Source organism: Chiloscyllium plagiosum, chromosome 3 (assembly GCF_004010195.1).
Source record: "Chiloscyllium plagiosum isolate BGI_BamShark_2017 chromosome 3, ASM401019v2, whole genome shotgun sequence".
Lineage (NCBI taxonomy): Eukaryota > Metazoa > Chordata > Chondrichthyes > Orectolobiformes > Hemiscylliidae > Chiloscyllium > Chiloscyllium plagiosum.
Window position 1 is genome coordinate 111,549,768 of NC_057712.1, and position 24,548 is coordinate 111,574,315.

Genomic DNA, 24,548 nt, shown 5'->3' on the forward strand with positions numbered 1-24,548 from the left:
CCCTAAAATATCTATCAGTTTGTACATAAAGGCCATTTGAAAATAAATTAATTCTGATGCTGAATCAAAGAATTGATAACATGTAAAAAACATTTTTGGATCTAATTCCATTTATAGTTTTCTAATTCACAAAGGATATGTACTAGTCAGATCTTGGAGTTGTTTTTATCCACACAAAATGCTTTCCTGGCTTACCTTCTGCAGTTCCCACACTAGCTGCTATGCTTCCTGGCTCAGCTTCAGACTTTCCTTGCCACCTTCATGGTCACAATAAAAGAGACCCTTGCAGACTGTGAGAAACGCACCATGAAAATAAAGCAACACAGGAATAAAAGAGTATGGAATGAGAAAAAAAGGTCACTTAGCCTATTGAGCCTTATGCCTCCAAAAGACCACTTACATTTTAAATTAATTACTTTTTGTGAGTCAATTCCATGCGATTATTACTTTTCAGAGGGAAAAAGAAAATCACATCTCCAGTATTGCCATGGCTTATCAATTTGTTTTTGCCCTCTGGTTCTTTGATCACAGTTTGTTGATCACAGATCTAGGATTTATCTTGGCTCTATTCTGATGACGCTGACCCCCTCCAAGAATGGATTCATAAGAAGTTAATGGAGACAATTTCCTTTGAACTTAAGGTCATCAGTGGAGGCCAGTTGGCTCAATTGCCAGGGAAGTAGAGTAGATTAATGTCAACAGCAAAGAGTTCAATCCCTGTTCGAGCCTAACTCCTCATCCATCTCCTTTTCAGGTATTGAACCTTGAAATGGTGTCAGGCAATGTGGACTTCTCTGTGTTGGTGTTTGCCAATGCTGAGCAAGATAGTGCAGTATTTTGTCATTGCTTTCTACAAATGGAAGTCCCTCCTATGCTTACTGCCTACCATTGGTGTATGTTGGCAACATTTATAAGTTAGTATGCAGCGTAGGGGACCACATTCCTTGGCCACCAAATCCTGAAGTGGGACTTGAACCTAGCGCTTCTGATTCAGAGGCCAAAACGCTACCCACTGCACCATGAGAGCTCAGCCTCATCATATACCATGTAAATAAAACAGCATTCTGCCATGGCTCAGCAAATAATCGCTACGGACCTTCATTCAGGCAGCGAACTGGAACTGGTGTAGCACACTAAAAAGAAGAACATATTATTTCAGGTATATAGACAACAAAGAGAAAGAGTCTCAGGTATCACCACCATGTAAGTTGAACAATGGACTGACACTTCTTATTCAAGAGCTCAGCAAATGTTGCTGGCAAATCAAATAGGAGAGGCACAACTCACAGATATAACTATCCAGTCAATGGGTGCGCCACAGCAGAATTTCCTAATTTGACATGGTGAAGAAGTGAATTAAGAAAAACAGATCCAAAAGGAAACCTCTGGCTGAGACATCAAAACCATGCATTCCCTTTCACATCTAAATTTAGTTCTCCCTCATTTTCCAAACCAGGGAAATTCTAACACTTAAATCACTTGTCCAATTGCAATTCTGAAAGACAAGTAACTAAATAAATTCCATCAAATCAGATGTAAGATCCCCCCACCCTAGAAACAGCCAGTTCCTTGGAAAAGGAGCATGCAGTGTGGACCAACACCCTGAAGGAGTTCAGGGAGAGGTGGGCACCGCAGGGAGTGGAGGACATCATTTCTCCCTCCAACTCTATTTTGATTTAGTCCCTACCCTCCCCTTCACTGTTTTGATCACACAGCACTGCCCTTTGATGTGAAGGGCAGTGTTTGTCACTGGCCACCCGGGTGTTTTCCTATCTTCCTGGTGGTGGAAATTGAATACAAAATTTGTGCACTTTGTGTCCTTCACTGTGTTTCACACGTTTACACACACACCATGGGTGCTGGGGAAAAAAATAAGCACTACCGCACTTAGGTGGTACTGTGGGGGTTAACTTATATTAAAAAAAACCGTGTGCTTGCCCTTTAAAAAAAAGAAAGAAGATAAGAAAAAATAGAAACAGCCAGTTCCTTGGAGAAGGAGCACGCGGTGTCGACCAACACCCTGGAGGAGTTCAGGGAGAGGTGGGCGCCGCAGGGAGTGGAGTGCATCATTTCTACCTCCAACTCTATTTTGATTTAGTCCCTACCCTCCCCTTCACTGTTTTTGATCACACAGCACTGCCCTTTGATGTGAAGGGCAGTGTTTGTCACTGGCCACCCGGGTGTTTTCCTATCTTCCCGGTAGTGGAAATTGAATAAAAAATTTGCGCACTTTGTGTCTTTCACTGTGTTTCACATGTATACACACACACCATGGGTGCTGGGCATAAAATAAGCACTACCGCACTTAGGCGGTAGTGTGGGGGTTAATAATAAAAAAACAAAAAAAAACAGGTGTGAAAAAGGAAAAAAAAAAGAAAAAAAATAGAAACAGCCAGTTTTGATGTGAAGGGCAGTGTTTGTCACTGGCCACCCGGGTGTTTTCCTGTCTTCCTGGTGGTGGAATTTGAAAAAAAAAAGAAACAGCCAGTAGACTGCTTGAGAGGAAGAGGTACATTGAATAAAAGCCTAAGCTGGCAACCTCTTACAAAAACACATTGCACCAGAGCAAAAGAAACAAGAGCTGAAAATGTGTTGCTGGAAAAGCGCAGCAGGTCAGGCAGCATCCAAGCAGCAGGAGAATCGACGTTTCGGGCATGAGCCCTTCTTCAGGAGTAGGTGGGAAGCAGAGGGATACAGATGCTTAGGAATTGGGCGACAGGTTTAGACCTAAAGAAGGGCTCATGCCCGAAACGTCGATTCTCCTGCTCCTTGGATGCTGCCTTCAGGAGTAGGTGGGGAGCAGAGGGATACAGATGCTTAGGAATTGGGCGACAGGTTTAGACCTAAGGAAGGGCTCATGCCCGAAACGTCGATTCTCCTGCTCCTTGGATGCTGCCTGACCTGCTGCGCTTTTCCAGCAACACATTTTCAGCTCTGATCTCCAGCATCTGCAGTCCTCACTTTCTCCCAAAAGAAACAAGAACCTGGAATCTCAAGTCATTTATCCCACTAAAGTCTGGAAATGTGTTAAAGGTAGTCAGTCTGCATCTACTTTATGCAAACTCTGTAATTATCTTTGTATTCATATCAGAATGGACCCCAAATAGACACAGTCAGGGAGTTGAGGAGAAAGTGAGGTCTGCAGATGCTGGAGATCAGAGATGGAAATGTGTTGCTGGAAAAGCGCAGCAGGTCAGGCAGCATCTAGGGAACAGGAGAATCGACGTTTCGGGCATTAGCCCTTCTTCAGGAAGGGAGTTAGCTATGTTGTCCATCCATTAATTGTGATTGCACACTACTGCCAGCAGGAGAGAAAAATCACCTGTCAGAGGTTAATTTTCTGAAAGCAGAATGGATGGGATTATTGGGCAGACGACTTTGCCATCAGTCTGTCAGAGCATACTCCTGCTGCTATTGACTTGGACTAGAAAATATAGATGAATGATAGAGATTATGTTATGACAAATGAAAAACTACAATGAAAAGTAAACTGTAAGAGGAACCAAAATGTTTTAAAAACATTTCTAGGTTGACTTCACATTATATTGTTTCATATTAATATACAGGAAAACCTGTTGCTCAGAGTCTCAAACAGGGTCAGTTTCACCCTTGTGTTGTCTCCAGTGGCTTTAGCACTTTGTGTGTTTTTCTGTATTTAATTCCATTTTATGGTTTTCTTAACAACTCCACATGAAAGTTTTCTTTCCACATATGAGCTAAAGTGCAATGCTGTGCTGTGTAAAATATTAAGTTATTAATATTTTGATACTTCACCTAAATTATTACTAGTAATGATTCAGTTGTGTATTAATTTACATGTTTGTGACTCCATAAGTCGATGACCCATAGGAAAAATAGTTGAACAGGAAAGGTTATCTTTGATCTGGCATTAATGTAAAGCATTAAGCTCTGTTTTCAGTTGATATGTGACATTTTAATTCCTCTGAAAAGGCAAAAACAATTTGTATTTATATAGCATTCTTAATGTAATAAGTTATCCCACCAAACTGCTCAGAACATTATAAAACAAAAACTGGTACTGAGTCAATTGAGGAGAAATGAAGGCAGATGTAACGCTTGATCAGAAGTGATGAACTTTAAGGAGGAATGCGAAAGGCAGGGAGGTTTAGGAGAGAGTCCCAGAACTTTGGCAGCTAAAGGCACAGCTAGCAATTGTCCAGCAAATAAATTCAAGGATACTCAAATGGTCAAAATTTGAAGTTGTACAAGTGGAACAGATTACAGAGATAGAGAGGTGACGGGGTCCCGGTACTGACAGTCACGGGAACATTCCACACACAGTCCAGAGACTTGGCCACAGTCAGTCATCTGCACGAGCCAATCATAATCGGGGGACATGTCCAACGACAGCCTGAGGACTGGGTAATACTCAATCCTGTACATCCAACAGAAGTCAGAAGAATCATGTGTCCTCAGTCAGGGATCTGCAAAAACAGTGGTGAGGGGTCTAGTCAGTCATGTCTAGCGGCTTCTTGTCAAAGTCAGTCAGAGGTCTGAGATGAACACAGTCCATTGTTGAGAGGACTGTAGTGGTAAAGGTGAGGACTCATACTTCAAAAGGGGATGGGGGAATTGCGGCTAGCGGTGGGGGGGAGGTGTGGTGTAGTGAAGCAGAGGCACGTAATGAGTGGGGACAAAAATGGTGACCTGGTGATGGATGGGAGTCTCAAGTTATAAGGGGGACAGTATTGGAAGGCATTGTACATGATTCAGTGTGGTTGGTTTTCACATGGGGGGAGACGTTTCCTGAGATATGAACACATAGTCAGCCCAGTAATCATGAAGCAGGAATTCTTTATTCCACTGGCATTGCGTCATTAAAAAAAGGAAATGAAATTAAGGATAAACAAGAAACTATTTATACTACATACATTGAAGGACTATTGGTGGGTTACGTTAGGCTGAGGAATTCTTTAGTCTGTCTCCTGTCCATTCCCATTAGTCCTCTCTCCACCAAAGTCTTTCTCTTCCAGCGAAAGATCATTCAACTACTCTGACTGCCCTTGCTCACTATTGCTACCTGCTGCTGGAGGTCTAAAGGAGAACTATTCAGTGCTCAGTGTCCTCCATCACCACTACTAACTGCTTACCATTACTGATTGCTGTTGGAGGTCCCATTACAAAAGGGGTGGCTTATCAAGGTTAAAGGGGATATGGAGGCTGTTGGTCAGGTAACTGGTGACCAGGTAGAATTCACTGTGAACTGCGTTCCCTGTCATCACGCACTGTTCACAAGATGCGGACAGCAACTGGAAAATGACTGGGACAATGAACAGGCTGAGCAGAAGAAGTGTCAGTTTAATGAGCAAAATCTCATGCTACACATTAAACACTAGGAAAATTCAGCTTTTAAGGGACTCCAGATTGGGTACTGCGTGACAAGGGCTACCTACTGTGACCATGGCTGATGGCACCATTGTGTAAACCTCTAACAGATGGTGGAGCACAGAGCACAAGAATCTCAGTGAGTCTCTCTCTCATTGCAACCCCCAGGTCATCTCCTGACAGCTCAGCACCGCCCTCATGATCTGTCCTACCTGCCTACCTTCCTTTCTACCGATCCACTCCACCCTTCTCTCTGACCTATCAACTTCATCCCCACCCCCATTCACCTATTGTACTCTTTGCTACCTTCCCCCACCCTTCTCTCTGACCTATCACCTCCATCCCCACCCCCATTCACCTATTGTACTCTACTCTACTTTCTCCCCTCCTCTCATTTATCTCTCCACTCTGCAGGCACTCTGCCTCTATTCCTGAAGAAGGACTTTTGCCCGAAACATTGATTTTCCTGCTCCTCGGATGCTGCCTGACCTGCTGTGCTTTTTCAGCACCACTCTAATCTAGACTCGGTTTCCAGCATCTGCAGTCCTTGTTTTTACCTAGATGGTGGAGCACAGACACAATGCTACACATGCTTCATGTAGAGTTGTGATGGAGCAGGTGACAGGGCTAATAGTTCCGAAGACCCAAAACATTATCTCTGTTTCCTCCCCACAGATACTGCTAGACCTGCCGAGTTTCTCCAGCAATTTCTGTTTTTGCTGCTGTAGATGAGCTTCCGCTTCAGTGTAATCTACACAGAGAATACTACATCCATTTTGCTGGCTATAAATAAAAGCTAATGTTTGGAATTGTTCAATGCTTACCTCTGTGTTACTGGACAATTACAAGATGTGGGTCTACAATGGCCATTGGGGACAGAGTAGCAATGACCTAGTGAACAATGTTTAGTCGGGATGTAGCTAAGGAAGACTACTTAATAAGATGTGATGCAATGGGAATATTAACATGGTTAGAGGATTGGCTAACTAAAAGAAGACAGAGAGTTAAGATAAAGGGGGAATTTTCAGGATGGCAAACTGTAACTAGGCCTGTGCCACAAGGATCGGTGCTGGGCCCACAATTATTTACAATATAAATAACTAAGATGACAGAAGTAAATGTACTATAGCCAAGTTTGTGAATGTCACAAACATAGATAGGAAGGCAAGTGGTGAGGATGACACCAAGAGCCTACAGAGGGATACAGATAGGTTAGGTGTGTGGGCAAAATCTTGGCAGAAGGAATATAATATGGGAAAATGTGAGGTTTTACACTTTGGCAGGAGGAATAAAAGATCTAAAAATAATTTAAACTGGGAAAGATTACAGAACACTACAGCCCAGAGGGATTTGGGAGCCCTCATGCATGAATCACAAAAAGCCAGCATCTAAGTTCGGTAGGAAGGCGAATGGACTTTTTGTTTCCAAGGGAATGGAGTATAAAAAGAGGAAGGTCTTGTTAAAGCTGAACAAGGCACTAGTTAGACCATACCTGGAATATGGTGAACTGTTTTGGAGCCCTTATCTAAGGAAAGATACACTGGTATTGGAGGCAGCCTAATCAACAATCAGAGGAGGCCTTTAGGTTTTTTTTAAAACAATTGTAACAATGGAAGGGGAGTGGCAAGATCTCACAGATCAAGCTTTTAGTCTTTTTTTAGCTATAACACTCAGAAGCTGTTTGGATCCCAGAAGAGTTGGAGATTCAATAAAAATTATTCCTAGCTGCTACATTCTCTGAAATTTCTTTTGATGTTGTTTCTAACTAGATTGGAAAATTGCCCATGAAAATCAATGTATGAATTTGCCTTTTTGCCAAGGGGTGTGTTTATGGCATGTTACAATACTGGAACAGTTAATTAGTAATAGGTATTGTATCTATTATTTGGTTAAGTTTTCCAATAGTTGTTATTTTACATTCCTCTTTCTTCTGTTTGTATTTTATAGTGTTTAAATAAATTGTGTTTGGCTTAATGTCGAGTGGTTCAACCAGTTGCATCACATTTGGAACACAGACTTCACATTTACCGTTAATAAGAAAAAGTTAGGGTCTAGGCTACCTTCTTAAAAATGTTCTGAGAGGGTCTGGTCTGGTCCATAACACTGGGGGAGGATCCAGTTGGATGCCATGACAATGTATACTCCTCTGAGGACTAAGCCATCATCTGCAGATGTGATGCTTAAGTTGGACCTGGAGGTGATGCTCAAGGTGGAGTTGGGAGTGGAGTTGGGAGTAGGCAGTCTCCATGCTTGGACTTGTGGTGGATAATAAAAAGAATTAACTATTCATAGTTATACACAATCCCTTTTCTCAATGTTTCAGGTGTTTGTCCTGTATGCCCATTTGACAACAGCTGAGTGGAGGCATCCTCACTGGATTTCTAAGAGACTCTGGTCTCTCCATTGGTACATGCTCTCCCCAGAGAGCTCAGCAGCCTCCTCCTCATGGGGGATGAGGACTCATATGTCATGTGGCTTTCCCTCAGTTATGTAGCACTCTCTCCAATAATGAGCCTTTTTCCTTGTAAACGACAGAAAGATTGAGTGTCATCCTGACAAATATGCAAATGCTTTATGAGTATCACACAGCTCCTGAGCCCTCCCTGGCAGATAGTTGACAACCAAATTGTGTACCAGTTTCATCTGACATCAAGGTTTGAAACCCAAACTCCTTTCTGACAATCCTCGCATTTCCACATTTGCTTAATTTATTTTTCACTCTTCAGTCACGATACACTGACACTTAACCTTTGTTGATGCTGCAGATTGTTCATGCTTTTTTGATACTGCACCCAGATCCCTCCATGGGCCCAGCTGGTTTTTGCTTTGCAGCCACCATTCAGATCACCTTGTTCAGGTGGGAGAGCTTCCTGTTGTCAACCCTGCTTTTCTCAGACATACTGGAGGAGAGACTGCAGCAAGTATCTCTGAACCATGGGGCTAGTCTGCACTCATATAGCAGGTATTCGTGATCGTGCTAGCAGTTGCAGTTTCTGAAAGCCACTCAGACAGTTTGAGTGATGATCTTGGACTGGGGATGAATGTCTGTCCGAATGCCCTCTGCCTGACGCCCCATTGTAATAACATTATGTGTGTGTTGACTTCTTGTCTGCTCCCATCACATGATTTGCCACATCCCTTACCAGTACATACCACTTTCGTATAAAACCTCAAGGTGCTGTTCCATTTCAATTTGAAAATGGAAATTGATCAAGATGTTATTTGTATAAAACAATGATCAAGATCTGAAAGACTGACAGGCTGTTCAAGACAGCAGATACTTAGTGCTCAGATGTTAAGGAGAATAAAAGCTTTCTTTCCTTTAATGCAGAAGTAGGTCCTTTCTCAATGTGTTTCATTGAGGCAGGAGTTTCCTGTTGGGCTAGAATACCCCTCACGTTAAAACTTGTGATAACTTATTTGCATCAACCAATCATGCATTTTCAATCAAAAAACAGGCTGAGTCAAGCATGCTCAGCATAACTGGCAGCATTCCATGTTAGCATCAACTCTTTCACCAAATCAATCCTCCTGCCTTCTCCCTTCTCACAAACCTTTCCTTTTGTTCTTGTTCTCACTCTTCCCACTTTCATTGCTTAAAACCTGTCACATCTCTAATTTTTCCCAGTTCGGATGGCAGGGCATTGATTTGAAACGTTAAGCAGAATTTACTCGGTCCTTTGGAAGTGGGCTTGAAGGTGGGATCAGAGGAACATTTGAGTATAGGGGTGCTGTGTCAGCAACCTGATGCCTTCTCTATCTTGCTGGACGTGAGTCATCGAGGACAGTAACTACCCATGTGGCATCATCAAGTTACCAATCTGAAACACCCAATGATGGCAGATGAGCGTTGACTATTGAGACCATTCCAGCAGTGAATGGGCTTCCTGATCAGAAGCTGGCCAGAGCTCCCATGGGGCTACTAACAAACCCCTTTCCTCATTCCCCACCCACCTTCCTGCAGCTGCAGGGATCAGTGTGTTTCCCCTCCACTGATGTCGCCTGGCAGCCATAGCACAAATTAATTTTTAAAAAGTAAATACCTCTTCAGTCGGCATCCCAAGATGGAGGTATTTGGATAGACTGAGACCTTTTTTTCCCTGGTGCTTGGGCGCTGAGGGGTAACCTTATAAATGTTTATAAAACCATGAGGGGCATAGATAAGGTAAAGCGACAAGGTCTTTTGCCCAGGATAGGGGAGTCCAAAACTAGAGGACATTTGTTGAAGGTGAGAGGCAAAGATTTAGAAGGGACCTGGGAGGGGACAACCTTTTCATGGTGGTGCAGCGAGCTGCCAGAGGAAGTGGAAGAGGTGAGTCCAATTACAATATTGAAAAGACATTTGGAGAGGTACATGGATAGGAAAGGTTTAAATTAGATTCCCTACAGTGTGGAAACAGGCCCTTCAGCCCAACAAGTCCATACCGACCCTCTGAAGAGCAACCCACCCAGACACCTTCCCCTACACTTACCCCTAACACTACAGGCAATTTAGCATGGCCAATTCACCTAACTTGCACATCTTTGGGCTATGGGAGGAAACCGGAGCAAACCCATGCAGACACGGGGAGAATGTGCAAACTCCACACAGACAGTTGCCTGAGGCAGGAATTGAACCTGGGTCCCTAGCGCTGTGAGGTAGCAGTGCTAACCACTGAGCCACTGTGCTGCCCAAACATGTTGCAATGCATGGACCAAACACAGGCAAATGTGACTAGTTTAGTTTGGGAAACCTGGTCAGCATATTCAAGTTGGGCTAAAGGGTCTGTTTCTGTGCTGTATGAGTCTATGATTCTATAACTGTACCTTTACAGTTCCCATCCTGTCGCAGCACAGCCCAATGGGACTCCTGTTCTTCCGTGGCAACCTGGCCTTGGAACAAACCTACTCTCCTTAATGAGAGGGCTCTCAACTTTGGGGGCACGTTCCTGCAAGTGAGACTATTGTTGGGACCCAACAATAGTCTCACGACATGATTATTTTTACAGGATATAAAATTGTACCCAGTTTGTCTCTTTGCAGATCTGTTGAGAATTACTAGCATTTTCTGTTTTTGTTTCTGATTTCATGCATCCATTATATATTGCTTTTAAATTAAGAATAATTTCCAGAAGGAATTTTAAAAGTGGAGAGGATTTTTCATCAATTACTTTAACTGATAGTTTTCCAATCAAAAATGTTCCTGAACAAAATACAAGTAACAAGATACAAATTAATCATGTATATATGCTAATATAGTCAAACAACAATTTTCTATATTGATGAAATTGCAATGACATAGGGATTTAAATAGTTATAAAGTACATCATCATGTATAAAAGCTAATTAGTTCATTAGGAAATTGTGCATTTAAGTGTTTGGTGCAGTTTTCTTGTATGCAATTATGAGTAGCACATGAATGTCTTTACTAAATTAATATTGCATTTATCTTTCATTTAATATACACATGCAAATGTGTGTATGTATACGAAATTGGAGATCTCTGGGATCTCAGAGAGAGGAAAACTCTCATTTCTCAGAAGGTATTTGGCAAATGGTATTATCCATACCAAGCAAACTATCTGGCAAACCTTTAACACCTTCTTATTTAGTTCATATTTCATCATCTACCATCATGGGATTCCATCCCAAGTTGCCAAAATATGAGCCTGTTTAAGGGTTTTTTTGCCTTTATGAGTGGGAACAGCATCTACTTATCTACTCCATCCAGCCCACTCCTGATTTTGAAAACCTCTGTCAAATCTTCTCTTAGCCTTCTTCTCTCCAAGGAGAACACTCCCAACTTCTTCAATCAGAAGTTTCTCATTCCTGGAACCATTTTTGTAAATTGTTTCTGTACTAGCTCTAATGCATTCACATCTTTCCTATATGTGGCAACCACAACTCCAGTTAAGGTCTAACTAGTGTCTTGCACAAATTCAACATACCCTCCTTGCTCTTGATCTCCATGGTCCTATTAATAAAATCTTTACTATTTGCTCTCTCTATTTGTCTTGTGACCTTCAACAATTTGTGCACATAAACAACCAGGTTCCTCTGCACTTGCAACGTCTTTAGAATAGTACCCTCTATTTTATCTTGTCTTATAATGTTCTTCTGACCAAAGTGCATCACCTCATACTTCCCTGCATTGAACATCACTTGCCACCTATCCACCCACTCCACTAACTTGTCAATGTACTTTTGTAGTTCCATAATGGACACTCAGAGTTTAAAATTCTTCCAAGTTTAGTGCCACCTTCAACTTTCAAATTGCCAACTACACACCAAGATCCAGATCATTAACATATATCAGAAAAAGCAAGGATCCCAAAACCAAGCCCTTGGGAAAGCCACTACAAGCCTTCCTTCAGCCCGAAAGATATCCAGTGACCATTATTCTGTTTCATATCACTCAGCCAATTTTGTATCCATGTTCTTTCTATTTCTTTTGCACCATGACCCATAACGTTCTTCACACATCCATTATGCGGCATCATATCAAACACCTTCTGCAAATCAATGTATACCACGTCAACAACATTACCTTCATTAAACTTTTCTGTTACTTCTTCAAAACCTTCAACAAGTTAGTTGAACACCATTTCTCCATCGGAAATCTGTGCTGGCTCTTCTTAATCAACTCTCCTTTTTCCCTGTAATTACGAATTCTATCCCATTTTGAGGTTTTGACAGTTAAATTATGAATGTATAGTTTTTGGTTGCTCATAAATTTATTAGATGTAAAGAGGTTAAGTTATTTTACATTTTAGGAAGGGTTTGGAAGGATATGGGCCGGGTGCTGGCAGGTGGGACTAGATTGGGTTGGGATATCTGGTCGGCATGGACAGGTTGGACCAAAGGGTCTGTTTCCATGCTGTACATCTCTATGACTCTATTTTCTCTTTGTCTTTTGGTAGGCAATCCAGTGACACACATCAAGTTGACAAGAGGATGACCAATGCCCAACATTGCCAATGGGAGTGGTCTGCAACCTATCTGTAATTTACCTTGCTTTTGTTGTAAGAAAATGTCTGAAACTCTACAAAGTGCCTCTTCCCAACACTGCAGTGTAAAATTACAACCTTACTATAACCATGTGATAAATGATGGGATTGCTACTGCCCTGTGGCATATGTAACTATAATATCTACAAAAACTGCAATCAAAGCTATTCACAAACAGACAAACCTATACTCTACCTTCCAAAATACTCCCAGATTAAAAAATTGCTCAATTTTTCACAAATCAAACCTTGGTAAGATAAATAAAAAGGAACTTGCACTGGATCTATGCTTCATGATCCAGTCACTGTTCTCATTTAATCCCATGTGAATTCCTCGATTTTTATTTCACTTTCTGTTAGAAGTGTAATGGGGACTCAGCTATCTGGATGGCTTGTTTACAATGCGGAGTGACACTAACCATGTGGGTTCAATTTCCACACCAGCTTAGGTTACTAGGAAGTATTCTCCTTCTCAACCTTTCCCCTCACCTGCTGCTTGGTGACCCTCAGGTTAAACCACCATGAGTTATCTCCCTCTCTCTCTCTATATATATAATAAGACAGCACCCCTTTGATGACTTGAGTGAAATAACACGTTATCTGCTTTGGAATCTGTTCTTCGGTGTAAAGATTCTTCAAACTGGTTGTCAAACATTAATGTTTTTTGTCCTGTTTGCAGATGTCCTTTAGAGGGCAGCATACTGAGAAAGATGCTAAATTACCGGTAAAGTCACTCTAGTCTCACTATTCCATTAGAGAGAGAGAAAACAGGCAGTGGTTTAATCTGACAGTCACCATACCTCTAGTGAAGGGCAAAGTCAAGAAGATGGGATCTTCATCATGATCTCAGTTGCTACATGAATTGAATCTACATTGTTGGTTTCACTCTGCATTAGCAAACCAGTGATCCAGTCAACAAAGCTAAATGACTAGCGTAGAGGAAATCATTTGGCAGCTGTCAGAGGAGTAAATGGCAAGTGACATTTACATGTGTACACTACTGAACTCCATGTCACCATCATCTGTTTTATTAAAATTGTTTCTGGACTGTAGGCATTTCTGGCTCGAGCAACATTTATTGCTCATCTCTAATTGTCCTGGAGAAGAGTATAATGAGCTGCTTTACTTAATTGCTGCAGTCCACAATGGTGCAAGTTCACCCATGATACTGTGAAGGAGGGAATTCTAAGATTTTGACTCAGTGACAATAAAAGAACAGTGATATATTTCCAAGTCAAGACAACGTGTGTCATCGGGGACCTTGCAAGTCATCAGGTTCTCATGTATCTGCCTTTTTTCCCTTCTGGATGGTAACGGTTGCAGGTAACGGTGTGTTTTTTTTTACTCTCTCTCCACAGAAAGAGCGGGAGCAGCAGAGGAAGTGACGGCAAGCAGAGGGGCAGCCGGGAAGGAAAAGTGAGTATAAATACTTACCCCTTGACACCAACGGTCATTTGAGTGGGAGCAGCGTCGAAGGTAAAAGCGAACCCGGGAGACTACAGCAAAGGTAAGACAGTTTGTTTTAAAATTGCTTACCTGTAGCGGGCAGCGGTGTGTTTTTTTTACTCCCTCTCCACAGAAAGAGCGGGAGCAGCAGAGGAAGTGACGGCAAGCAGAGGGGCAGCCGGGAAGGAAAAGTGAGTATAAATACTCACCCCTTGACACCAACGGTCATTTGAGTGGGAGCAGCGTCGAAGTAAAAGCGAACCCGGGAGACTACAGCAAAGGTAAGACAGTTTGTTTTAAAATTGCTTACCTGTAGCAGGCAGCGGTGTGTTTTTTTTTACTCTCTCTCCACAGAAAGAGCGGGAGCAGCAGAGGAAGTGACGGCAAGCAGAGGGGCAGCCGGGAAGGAAAAGTGAGTATAAATACTCACCCCTTGACACCAACGGTCATTTGAGTGGGAGCAGCGTCGAAGTAAAAGCGAACCCGGGAGACTACAGCAAAGGTAAGACAGTTTGTTTTAAAATTGCTTACCTGTAGCAGGCAGCGGTGTGTTTTTTTTTTCTCTCTCCACAGAAAGAGCGGGAGCAGCAGAGGAAGTGACGGCAAGCAGAGGGGCAGCCGGGAAGGAAAAGTGAGTATAAATACTCACCCCTTGACACCAACGGTCATTTGAGTGGGAGCAGCGTCGAAGTAAAAGCGAACCCGGGAGACTACAGCAAAGGTAAGACAGTTTGTTTTAAAATTGCTTACCTGTAGCAGGCAGCGGTGTGTTTTTTTTTTCTCTCTCCACAGAAAGAGCGGGAGCAGCAGAGGAAGTGACGGCAAGCAGAGGGGCAGCCGGGAAGGAAAAGTGAGTATAAATACTCACCCCTTGACACCAATGGTCATTTGAGTGGGAGCAGCGTCGAAGTAAAAGCGAACCCGGGAGACTACAGCAAAGGTAAGACAGTTTGTTTTAAAATTGCTTACCTGTAGCAGGCAGCGGTGTGTTTTTTTTTTCTCTCTCCACAGAAAGAGCGGGAGCAGCAGAGGAAGTGACGGCAAGCAGAGGGGCAGCCGGGAAGGAAAAGTGAGTATAAATACTCACCCCTTGACACCAATGGTCATTTGAGTGGGAGCAGCGTCGAAGTAAAAGCGAACCCGGGAGACTACAGCAAAGGTAAGACAGTTTGTTTTAAAATTGCTTACCTGTAGCAGGCAGCGGTGTGTTTTTTTTTTCTCTCTCCACAGAAAGAGCGGGAGCAGCAGAGGAAGTGACGGCAAGCAGAGGGGCAGCCGGGAAGGAAAAGTGAGTATAAATACTCACCCCTTGACACCAATGGTCATTTGAGTGGGAGCAGCGTCGAAGTAAAAGCGAACCCGGGAGACTACAGCAAAGGTAAGACAGTTTGTTTTAAAATTGCTTACCTGTAGCAGGCAGCGGTGTGTTTTTTTTTTCTCTCTCCACAGAAAGAGCGGGAGCAGCAGAGGAAGTGACGGCAAGCAGAGGGGCAGCCGGGAAGGAAAAGTGAGTATAAATACTCACCCCTTGACACCAATGGTCATTTGAGTGGGAGCAGCGTCGAAGTAAAAGCGAACCCGGGAGACTACAGCAAAGGTAAGACAGTTTGTTTTAAAATTGCTTACCTGTAGCAGGCAGCGGTGTGTTTTTTTTTTCTCTCTCCACAGAAAGAGCGGGAGCAGCAGAGGAAGTGACGGCAAGCAGAGGGGCAGCCGGGAAGGAAAAGTGAGTATAAATACTCACCCCTTGACACCAATGGTCATTTGAGTGGGAGCAGCGTCGAAGTAAAAGCGAACCCGGGAGACTACAGCAAAGGTAAGACAGTTTGTTTTAAAATTGCTTACCTGTAGCAGGCAGCGGTGTGTTTTTTTTTTCTCTCTCCACAGAAAGAGCGGGAGCAGCAGAGGAAGTGACGGCAAGCAGAGGGGCAGCCGGGAAGGAAAAGTGAGTATAAATACTCACCCCTTGACACCAATGGTCATTTGAGTGGGAGCAGCGTCGAAGTAAAAGCGAACCCGGGAGACTACAGCAAAGGTAAGACAGTTTGTTTTAAAATTGCTTACCTGTAGCAGGCAGCGGTGTGTTTTTTTTTTCTCTCTCCACAGAAAGAGCGGGAGCAGCAGAGGAAGTGACGGCAAGCAGAGGGGCAGCCGGGAAGGAAAAGTGAGTATAAATACTCACCCCTTGACACCAATGGTCATTTGAGTGGGAGCAGCGTCGAAGTAAAAGCGAACCCGGGAGACTACAGCAAAGGTAAGACAGTTTGTTTTAAAATTGCTTACCTGTAGCAGGCAGCGGTGTGTTTTTTTTTTCTCTCTCCACAGAAAGAGCGGGAGCAGCAGAGGAAGTGACGGCAAGCAGAGGGGCAGCCGGGAAGGAAAAGTGAGTATAAATACTCACCCCTTGACACCAATGGTCATTTGAGTGGGAGCAGCGTCGAAGTAAAAGCGAACCCGGGAGACTACAGCAAAGGTAAGACAGTTTGTTTTAAAATTGCTTACCTGTAGCAGGCAGCGGTGTGTTTTTTTTTTCTCTCTCCACAGAAAGAGCGGGAGCAGCAGAGGAAGTGACGGCAAGCAGAGGGGCAGCCGGGAAGGAAAAGTGAGTATAAATACTCACCCCTTGACACCAATGGTCATTTGAGTGGGAGCAGCGTCGAAGTAAAAGCGAACCCGGGAGACTACAGCAAAGGTAAGACAGTTTGTTTTAAAATTGCTTACCTGTAGCAGGCAGCGGTGTGTTTTTTTTTTCTCTCTCCACAGAAAGAGCGGGAGCAGCAGAGGAAGTGACGGCAAGCAGAGGGGCAGCCGGGAAGGAAAAGTGAGTATAAATACTCACCCCTTGACACCAATGGTCATTTGAGTGGGAGCAGCGTCGAAGTAAAAGCGAACCCGGGAGACTACAGCAAAGGTAAGACAGTTTGTTTTAAAATTGCTTACCTGTAGCAGGCAGCGGTGTGTTTTTTTTTTCTCTCTCCACAGAAAGAGCGGGAGCAGCAGAGGAAGTGACGGCAAGCAGAGGGGCAGCCGGGAAGGAAAAGTGAGTATAAATACTCACCCCTTGACACCAATGGTCATTTGAGTGGGAGCAGCGTCGAAGTAAAAGCGAACCCGGGAGACTACAGCAAAGGTAAGACAGTTTGTTTTAAAATTGCTTACCTGTAGCAGGCAGCGGTGTGTTTTTTTTTTCTCTCTCCACAGAAAGAGCGGGAGCAGCAGAGGAAGTGACGGCAAGCAGAGGGGCAGCCGGGAAGGAAAAGTGAGTATAAATACTCACCCCTTGACACCAATGGTCATTTGAGTGGGAGCAGCGTCGAAGTAAAAGCGAACCCGGGAGACTACAGCAAAGGTAAGACAGTTTGTTTTAAAATTGCTTACCTGTAGCAGGCAGCGGTGTGTTTTTTTTTTCTCTCTCCACAGAAAGAGCGGGAGCAGCAGAGGAAGTGACGGCAAGCAGAGGGGCAGCCGGGAAGGAAAAGTGAGTATAAATACTCACCCCTTGACACCAATGGTCATTTGAGTGGGAGCAGCGTCGAAGTAAAAGCGAACCCGGGAGACTACAGCAAAGGTAAGACAGTTTGTTTTAAAATTGCTTACCTGTAGCAGGCAGCGGTGTGTTTTTTTTTTCTCTCTCCACAGAAAGAGCGGGAGCAGCAGAGGAAGTGACGGCAAGCAGAGGGGCAGCCGGGAAGGAAAAGCCTTAGAATTAGAGGGTGTCATTTCAGAACAGAAATGCGGAGACATTTCTTCAGCCAGAGAGTGGTGGGCCTGTGGAATTCATTGCCACGGAGTGCAGTGGAAGCCGGGACGCTAAATGTCTTCAAGGCCGAGATTGATAGATTCTTGTTGTCTAGAGGAATTAAGGGCTACGGGAAGCCGGGACGCTAAATGTCTTCAAGGCCGAGATTGATAGATTCTTGTTGTCTAGAGGAATTAAGGGCTACGGGGAGAACGCTGGTAAGTGGAGTTGAAATGCGCATCAGCCATGATTGAATGGCGGAGTGGACTCGATGGGCCGAATGGCCTTACTTCCACTCCTATGAAAAAAAAAACAAATGTTTTGTTAGAGCCTTAGTAAGTTATTGCAGTATATCTTGTATATAATACAGTGTTGGCAGGGGGAGAAAATATTTAAACCAGTGAATGAGGAGCCAGTCAAGTGGGTTGTTTTGTTCTGGATGGTGGATATTTGTGTTGTACCAATTCAGGAATGCGTACTTGACTTCTTTCGGATGATGAACAGGCTTTGGAGAGTCAGGAGATGAATTACTCACACAGATTTCACCATCTTCTGACCTGTTCTTATAGACACACTATTTATCTAGCTGGTTCAGTGCAGTTGCTTGACAATATTAACCACAGAATGCTGATAGTGGAGGATTCAATTATGGTAACATCACTGAATGTCAAGGGGAGATGATTGGATTTTCTCTTGGAGATGGTCATTGCCTTGCAGTTCGGTGGCATGAATGTTAGTTGCCATTTACAAACCTGGATGTTGTCCAGGTCTTACTGTATTTGGGCATGGGCTTTTCAGTTTCTGAGGAGTTGAATGGTGCTGTACATTGTGGAAATACCTGCAAATACCCACACATCTGACCTTATGATGGATAGATCATTGAGGAAGCAGCTGAAGATGGTTGAGCCTAGGACACTAACCTGAGGAACTCCTGCAGAGATATCCTGGAGCTGAGATGACTGAACTCCACCAGCCATACCATCTTTCTTTGTCCACGCATAACCTAACAAATGGAGAGTTTTCTCCTGATTCCTACTGACTTCAATTTTACTAGGACTTCTTGGAATACTTGGTTAAGTACAGACTTGATGTCAGGTTTAATGCTGATAAGTACATTAAACACCATTCAAGAAGTATCATATTTGACCTTGAGATGAGCTTCCAACCTAATGTCCATATCTTCATTAATACTGTCTATTTCCAACTCCCCAGTGTAGCCCAACTTCATCCCTGCCTCAACAAATCTGAAATTCAACTAAAATCTACATTCATGCTTTCTGTTTGCTCTAGACTCTATTTCAACATACTGCTAGCTGGCTTCCCACAGGCTATCCTCCCTAATCTTGAGTGCATCCAAAATTGTTACTTTTCCTCTCATTTACTCCAGTCACACAACCCTCATGATTTCCATGTAAATCTAATTGTGGCTTCTTGAGCATCCCTGACCTTAAATGTTCGTCCACTGTTAGTTAATCCTTCAGCTGTTTTGATCCTCACCTCTGGAATTCCTTCTTAAAATGTTCCAGGCTCTCCACCTTTCTTTCTTTCTTTCTTTCTTTCTTTGACTGTTGTAAAGCGATGAGTCTAAAGGTATGAAAGGGTTAATACATAGGCGTGCCTTAAGTATCACCTACTATGACAATGTCATACCAACCCGATGGGAGAACAGCTCTGGATCTACCATCCAGGTCCTTCCCATTGTCTTAGTGGCAATGTCTATCATTTCTGTGTAACTTGTACTTAGTTGGTAACATGCAATAAATTACATTTTGTTTAAGAAAAGAGCTTTCTTATCATTAGATTAGCAAATAGTTTTAATTTACCATACCAAGACAAGCAGGTAATGTAGATCTCTATCAAAAGGAGAATTACAGCAGCAAACTTAGCCATGGCAAATCATTGGCAGACAGCGTCATACAACATGATGATTTTTAGACCATAAAATACAAGTGAAGAATTAGGCCATTCAGCCCATTGAATCTACTCTGCCGTTCAATCATGGCTGATATGTTTCTTACTGCTTTCTCTTTGTAACCCTCGACCGCCTTACTAATCAAGGTTACCCATGGCACACTGGTTAGTAAGGTTAGGTCTCATGGAATACATGCAGAACTAGACATTTGGATACAGAACTGGCTCAAAGGTAGAAGACAGAGGGTGGTGGTGGAGGGTTGTTTTTCAGACTGGAGGCCTGTGACCAGTGGAGTGCCAGAAGGATCGGTGCTGGGTCCTCTACTTTTTGTCATTTACATAAATGATTTGGATGTGAGCATAAGAGGTACAGTTAGTAAGTTTGCAGATGACATCAAAATTGGAGGTGTAGTGGACACCGAAGAGGGTTACCTCACATTACTGCAGGATCTTGACCAGATGGGTCAATGGGCTGAGAAGTGGCAGATGGAATTTAATTCAGATAAATGCAAGGTGCTGCATTTTGGAAAAGCAAATCTTAGCAGGACTTATACACTTAATGGTAAGGTCCTAGGAAGTGTTGCTGAACAAAGAGACCTTGGAGTGCAGGTTCATAGCTCCTTAAAAGTGGAGTCGCAGGTAGATAGGATGGTGAAGAAGGCACTTGATATGCTTTCTTTTATTGGTCAGAGCATTGAGTACAGGAGTTAGGTGGTCATGTTGTGGCTGTACAGGACATTGGTTAGGCCACTGTTGGAATATTGCATGCAATTCTAATCTCCTTCCTATCGGAAAGATGTTGTGAAACTTGAAAGGGTTCAGAAAAGATTTACAAGGACGTTGCCAGGGTAGGAGGATTTGAACTATAGTGAGAGGCTGAACAGGCTGGGACTGTTTTACCTGGAGCATCGGAGGCTGAGGGGTGACCTTATAGAGGTTTACAAAATTTTGAGGGACATGGATAAGGTAAATGTGCAAAGTCTTTTCACTGGGGTCGGGGAGTCCAGAACTAGAGGGCATGGGTTTAGGGTGAGAGGGGAAAGATACAAAAGAGACCTAAGGGACAACTTTTTCACACAGAGGGTAGTACATGTATGGAATGAGCTGCCGGAGGAAGTGGTGGAGGCTGGTAAAATTGCAACATTTAAGAGGCATTGGGATGGGTATATGAATAGGAAGGGTTTGGAGTGATATGGGCCGGGTGCTGGCAGATGATACAAGATTGGGTTGGAATATCTAGTCGGCATGGACAGGTTGGACCGAAGGGTCTGTTTCCATGCTGTACATCTCTATGACTCTGACCTATCTATCACTGACTCAAATACACTTAATCATTTAGTTTTTAAAATCTAGCCCTTAGACTGAGTATTTACATATTATACTCTCTGTGATGAGGTGTATCATTTTGCTTTATATTGTGATATTTTATTGTATTGTACAATACAAAGACATTGTATAAATACAATTTGTTATTGTTGCTGTCCTAGGATTCCTGAAAATTCATCATCACAGGTCACTGTGCATATACCTACACTGCCGAACAAGTGAAACTGCAGGAGAATTAGAAAGGCAATACTGGATTTGTGACAATTACATAGGTTGTGCCGTTGCAGCAATAGAGAGAACGCCAGAAAGTTCTTTGGCAGTACTGTCGGATCAGATACCAGAACAAAGTTCCTTTTTGTCTTAGCTCGGCCTCTGGGAAATCCATGAGTAAACAAAAATCTATTTTATATTAATTTAAAAGTTTGTAGTTTTTTGTCACAGACAATGGAGGTTGTGGTATAGTGCTAATATCACTCGACCAGAATCCAGAAGCTCCAGACTCATGTTCTGGGCTCATGGGCTTGAATTGTAATGTGGCAGATCGTGAAATCTGAATTAAATAAAAAGCTAACTGAATGGCAAACATGTAAACACCACTGGAAACAGAAACCACTGCTGGTTGTTATAAAAACCCAGCTGGTTCACTAATATCCTTTGCCACCCTTACCTGATCAGACCTGCCTTTAATTCCAGACCTACAATAATGTGGCTGACTCTTAACTGTCCTCTGGGCAATTAGGATTTGGAAATAAATACTGGTCGAGCCAATGATACCCATATCCCATGAATGTATTAAAAAGAGGTAACACAACTTTATGAACCAATATGTCTGTACCCGTCCTTTGCAAAAGCAATCTGAAATTATTTCTATTCCTTCACTTTCTCTAAATGGATACACATTTTCCTTGGCTTCAAAAGTTTTTCCAATTATCCTTTAAAATAGTAGTGGTTTCTGTCTCGAGCACTCATGATAGTTATCAGCAATAATTATAGGCACAATTATACCAGTGTCTCATTTAATTAAACCAGTATCGTGGTACTCGTAATGTGACTGAACAAAGATTACTTACTCAAAAGTCTCTCAGATGTTCTTAACCCTAGTTCCAGGTATAACAGTGTCACTATATTAGATTAGATTCTCTACAGTATGGAAACAGGCCCTTAGGCCCAACAAGTCCACACTGCCCCTCCGAAGAGAAACCCACCCAAACCCATTCCCCTACCCTATAGTTACCCCTGACTAACACACCTAACACTGTGGGCAATTTAGCATGGCCAATTCACCTGACCTGCACATCTTTGGATTATAACTAACCTTTTGTCCTCTCAAAAACTAAATTCCTTCATAATGCCTTTTGTATACAATACATTGTTTATTTATAAATATTATTAAAAACACACACAAAACACCTTCTCAAATTCCAATCTAAAGCAGGATATCTGTGTACAACAATAAAAGTGTGTTAGAGCAGATAGAAGGACTACTATCATTAAGCATGTGATCTCAATAGTCATAGTTATCTACTATATATATTTAAGTGATTTTTTAACTTTTCTGAGCATTTGTTCTTACAATTGGAAGATAATAAGCAGTCTGAGTGTTTTGATCATTGTATTTAATGTAGGTGAAGTCTTAAGAGACTCACAATGCCTTCTTTTCAGAAGGCCATCTGCATTTCCTGAGCAGCAGCTGGTCCTCCCTAGGACCAAAGGTATTCGGAACAGAAAGCATTCTTACGGTACCCTTGACTGCCAGCCACTGGAGTGATACTGGTGTTATGTATGTAATTGGGAGTGCTGCCCCTTTAAGAGAACTTGTCAGGTGACCCAGAGGGCCCGAGTTTGGGTCCAGTTTAGAACCTGCTGTGGAGATGTGAGTGTCATCAATAAAGTGTTTTTGTTAAAATTTACCATTTGTCTACTTGGTATATAGTTCCTGGTTCCAAACGAAACAACAGCATGGGAATTAATTGTCCACTTAAGGGTCACAAATAGCAGTGAGGCAGGAGGGCCATTCAGTAGCTTCTCCCCGCCAGACGTAATCAAGGTGAGGGTCTCCACCTTTTCACCTGATAAATATTCTCTCTGATACGAAACGTGCTGTGGGGAAGGCATTAAATTCCTCTTTGCCAGTGCCTCTTCTTTTAAAAAAAACTTGATTCCTGGTGTTGAAGCGAGCATGCTAGTAAAGGATTTTGACCTGGACTGTGCATGCATGTAAGATGTTTTCTCCTAAAATTAGTGAACCTGCCTGAAACTGTGGGCTGAATCTTCCTTAAATTAGGCTAGTTGTTAACTTTAGGGAGTTCCAAATGAATCTTTCTTTCTCTGAGCATGAGTAAGTTTTCCCATGTTCCGCACATTTTGTAAGCACCACGCTCTCACGTTATCTTGTGCTCACTTGAGGTAGAAATACTTACTGTTACCAGAGCCTTCCAGGTTTCCCAGCACTGCCAACAGGAGGTCCCACCTCTTTCCTCAGGACTACCAGACACGATACCAGTCCCTGTCAGCCTAGTCTGGTTACCACCTAGCTGCCTTGGAAAGGCAGTCATCATCAAAGACTACTTCCACCCTGCTTATAATCTCTTTCGTAAGGCAGACAATACAAAAACTTAAATACACGTACCAATAGGTTCAAGGACAGCCTCTTTGAATCTGTTATTAGACTTCGAATGGACCTCTCAAACACCAAAACTCTTGTTGATCTTGCTTTTTGTGCACTTGCTTTGTAGCCATAACTTGTACTCCTCGTTCTGTTCTATCACCTGTATTCTTTGAATGGTATGATCCGCTTGTACTGCATGCAAAACAAAACTTTTCACTGTACCTAGGTTCACGTGACAATAATAAATCATATCAAATCATAAAAGGTTGCATGCAGCATCTCTCAATTGATGTCATATAGCCCACCAAACCCTCAGATTACTAACCCTTCCTGCCCTCTGCGCTTCCACCTCACTCAAATAAGACACCTCACCACCTCTCCTTCATCCACAGGTGTATTAACAGCTATGCTGGCTACTGGAAGCTCACTCATTCTCAGAGAACTCCCAAGACAAATGCTGGGGTGCCTGATATTCATGTGCTCACCCCCAACAAAGAGAGAAAACTTGCCCCAGCAAGGTTCACATCCAGAATCCTAAAACTGCAGATATCTTTAACTTGATATATGTAAGTACCTGATTAATTACAGTTTGAGGGTCTAACTTCTACAGCCCACTCCCTCAAGAAAAAGAGGTCACTTTCTCTGCCTACGTCAGGATGGTGCCATCCATTTTTCCTTTCCGTTCTGTACTTCTGATTCAGATGAAGATGGAAGGCAACATAGGTTGCACGTCAGAGTGAGGTACAGGCTCATCCTGTCAATCTAGGTGATTACTGCACCCCCAAACTTCCATATTCTTTTCTACTTTGCACTCCCCATCAATCCTATCAGTTTGAGTCCCCACATGGTCCCAACTTTACTTAAGTACTTAAAGTACTTTATTTAAGTATTCATCTCCATCCCTGAGCCACAGGCTGACAATGTGGTTATTACAAGACATGATGATGCACTGACCCACCGGACAATGGTGACTGTTAATGACTACCCCATTCGCAATACCACATGCTCTATTGTCTCTCATACTTATATGTTGAGTTGTCTCCCTTCACAATTATTATCCATTCTGTGTCTCTGCATGCTGCCTGCAAACCTCACAATCGATTTCCTCAACTTCCTTACAATAGCAACCATCCCACTAACCCCAATTGACTTTTAGTGAACAGACCCCAAGGACTGACCATGCCACC

At 42.9% G+C, this 24,548-nt stretch overlaps 1 long non-coding RNA gene across 2 annotated transcripts in view; it reads right to left on the minus strand.

The window, feature by feature from the left end:
• Positions 1-228: 228 nt before the first annotated feature.
• Positions 229-24,548, minus strand: part of LOC122548432 — a 37,048-nt gene continuing 12,728 nt past the window's right edge. The window contains exons 1-3 of one of the 2 annotated variants that reach the window (XR_006311234.1): positions 23,383-23,548; positions 19,014-19,100; positions 229-290 (exon numbers count right to left, since the gene is read on the minus strand). This is a non-coding gene — a long non-coding RNA (uncharacterized LOC122548432). Of the gene's footprint in view, positions 291-19,013; positions 19,101-23,382; positions 23,549-24,548 lie in introns of those variants that run through there. The other variant, XR_006311235.1, reaches the window with a different exon arrangement.